This window comes from Aulostomus chinensis, chromosome 1 (assembly GCF_037954235.1).
Source record: "Aulostomus chinensis isolate RoL2024-O1b breed Wild chromosome 1, RoL_Achi_v1.0, whole genome shotgun sequence".
Lineage (NCBI taxonomy): Eukaryota > Metazoa > Chordata > Actinopteri > Syngnathiformes > Aulostomidae > Aulostomus > Aulostomus chinensis.
In genome coordinates this window covers 35233046-35235986 of record NC_141320.1, presented here as the reverse complement: position 1 = coordinate 35235986, position 2941 = coordinate 35233046, and the positions used below count along the sequence as shown (strand labels likewise).

General features: G+C 46.9%; 1 non-coding gene across 1 annotated transcript; it reads right to left on the bottom strand.

Moving 5' to 3' along the window:
* Positions 1–1210: 1210 nt before the first annotated feature.
* On the bottom strand, positions 1211–1283 carry trnak-cuu (transfer RNA lysine (anticodon CUU)). The gene has a single exon. It is a non-coding gene; the product is annotated as a tRNA-Lys (tRNA).
* Between the last annotated feature and the right edge of the window lie 1658 nt (positions 1284–2941).

Genomic DNA, 2941 nt, shown 5'->3' with positions numbered 1-2941 from the left:
TTTTTTGATTTTCTATTTTTGTAATTCATCATCGATCTCGGCTCACGGTCGCTACACTCTTGACCTCCTGTGAGCCTTGAAGAGAGAGAAGCCACCTTTGTGTCGGAGAAGAGCAGCTTAGTCCAGGCAGCCAGCAGCCTGAGACCAGAGGGTAGCCAATCAACGCGCTTCCCTTCTTCATCGAGCGAATCTCAGCGGGAGCCACGGTCGACGAGGTGGAGGCTTTGGAGGCCGTCCTCCCACCAGTTCGTTGGAGAGGCGTCGTACATCGATGGGAGAATCCAGCTGAGAACGTGAGCCGGTTACGTTGGTTTTCACCGATTCAGGCCTGGACTCCTGTCTCGCTGCCAAACTCCGCCTGACTCCGTAGAGCTGGTCAGCCTCCACTCAGTCCTCTTCATTTGGTTGGAGGTCACCATCGTTCATCCTACACACCTTTCCACCTGCCTCTTAGCCGTCTACTTGAAGCTCAGATAAATCCAGGCTAATTCATACCTGCTACTCAATATGGGCCTTAATTACTCTGCTGGAATTATCACTCTGTCTTAAGGGTTTTCTTAATTGTATTAAATCCTCTTTAATTTCCAAGAAGTCTTCCAACTCATTCATTCATGCAAGCCACTGATCCACAAGACCTCATTGATGAGCTTCAACCTGAGACTGAGTGTTTCTCGTTGGACGAGACACCCATTCAATGAGACTCATTGTCAGTCCATTGAAATCTACTGGTGTTCCTGGTGAGTTGATTTAACAACATGAGCTGACAGAATCTACATTCAGGTAGGAACCACCACATCCAGGGGTCTGGACCTTTGAGCAGGCAGAGCCATCAAAGTAGCAGACTAAGCTAGCAGACATTAGCATTGAGAAGAAACTGATACCTGAGCCTACTTTTGGGTCTGGTCAGGTGATGACACAATAATATGACATCATTGTCAGACTGACGCCTGCTCAACACTGACCAAACGCCGCCCTATTGCATTGTGGGGAATTTCTGCTTGGCTCGCGTCCATCAATACACACAAAGAAATTTCTCCAGAATCAGTATTGACATACAATTGAGTCCACACTGGTTTTTCATTCTGAGTCAGGTGCAGGTGTGGAACTTCAGACACAGTCTGTGTTTGTGTTGTTCATTCAGTGATTTTTCTTTCAATTCCCAATCACAGCTGCAGAAAGTGAGAGGACAAGCAGGGATGTTCAAGATGAACGCCCAACGTGGGGCTTGAACCCACGACCCTGAGATTAAGAGTCTCATGCTCTACCGACTGAGCTAGTCAGGCTACATCTGAGTACCTTCAATAGCCTGAAGTGATCACAGTGAGAGACGCTACAAGCTCTCCATCAGACTCACAGTCACATGAGCCATCACATGATTGATGGATGACCACAAACACCTTCATCTTTGACAAAGAAGTCAAATAAAAGGTGAACCACAGATGAGACACCAGTGGTAAAAACACTAAAGTGCTGTCAAGGAGAAACAGGATACGAGCAAACACACACAAGTTACAGAGAGAGAACTCTCCCAGAGGGAACCACTCAAAGGAGAACCTAGAGATCATCAGGCTGGATGACCTCATCAACATGAGACAGGTGGATAGGAAACAAGCTCTGAGATGTCAGGAACATGAGATCCAAGTGGTGAGAGAGCAAGAACTGGTGAGGTTCCAGAACCAGGAGTGAGGTGGAGCCTGCATCACCTACTGGGAGCTTTTAGTCTAAGGTTCAACTTGGACTTGAATGATTTCTGCAGAGACAACGTGCAGGGAGGGAATTTGGAGGTGAAGAACAAGTTCCTCTCAGCTTTAATGGAGTTTTCAGGAGTCAAACAGACCCTCCTCTGATTGGTTGTCAGATGTGTTCTCATTGGACCACAGCCTCCAGGTTGAGGGTTCTGATCCTAGTCAGACACATTGACTCTGATGCTGCTGAGCCTGAAGGGAGGATGAAGAAAGGAGTGTCTGAGAGAGCTTCACCAGACAAACTGTCCAGTTGAACAACAAACAGTAGTCAGTAGGAATGTTGCTGCTGGGACCCTGATTCAAACCAGGGTTGCTGCAGCCACAACACAGAGGACTGACCACTAGAGGATCAGGGCCTCCTGGAGGCTGAGGTTGGAGCTGCTATGTCTTTGTCTCACTGAGAGATCAAAGACAATTGGAGTCCACAAAGAAATCATTGAGAAATCAAGGAGAGATCAAAGAAAGAATTCTAAGATCAAAAACAGAACTCTGAGATCAAAGGTTGAAGTTCCCCAAGGTTCAGTTTTAGCTCAGACCCTCTTTAATATCTCTGTACTGCCACTTGTCGTCAGGAGACTCAGTATAAACCTCCACAGTCCTGCTGATGTCACTCAGCTGGACATGTCTGTGTCTCCTGGTGACTCAGGACCAGTTGATGTCCATTAACCTGTCATGGAGGCAGAGAACAAAACTGAGGTCTTAATTAAAGCTGGAGGCAGTGTTGTTAGGGCCTGAGCCTCCTTCTGTCCACTGCAGCCCAGTAGCAGGAGTCGTCCTGAATCCAAGGATGTATTTTATGAGAGCGGTGGGACTTGTAGTTTAGGAGGTAGAAGCCTCAGTGTGACACCAAGTGAGAATCAGAGCTGAGCCTCTTAAGAGCCCCTCCCCCGCTGCTCTCTGTCTGAGTGGAGAGGAGAGAGGATTTTTGGAGAGTTTGTTGTTTGAAAAATGCTCATCAATCCCCAGATTGTGGTCAAAAGTTGAATGTAACATATTTTAGTAGGCATTTTTGTCAGGAATGTAGTGAAGTTATTTGTGAAGTGGAGAGAGTTACAGTGTAGACGAGAGAAGCGTCAGTTTGAGGCTATGTGTGTCTGAGGAGACAGCCTCCCATTGGTTTACATTGTAGGGTGAAAAGTGGGTCCTGGACTTTGTCATGACTCAAACAATTTGTAGTTGGTTTCTGTTGGTTTGGT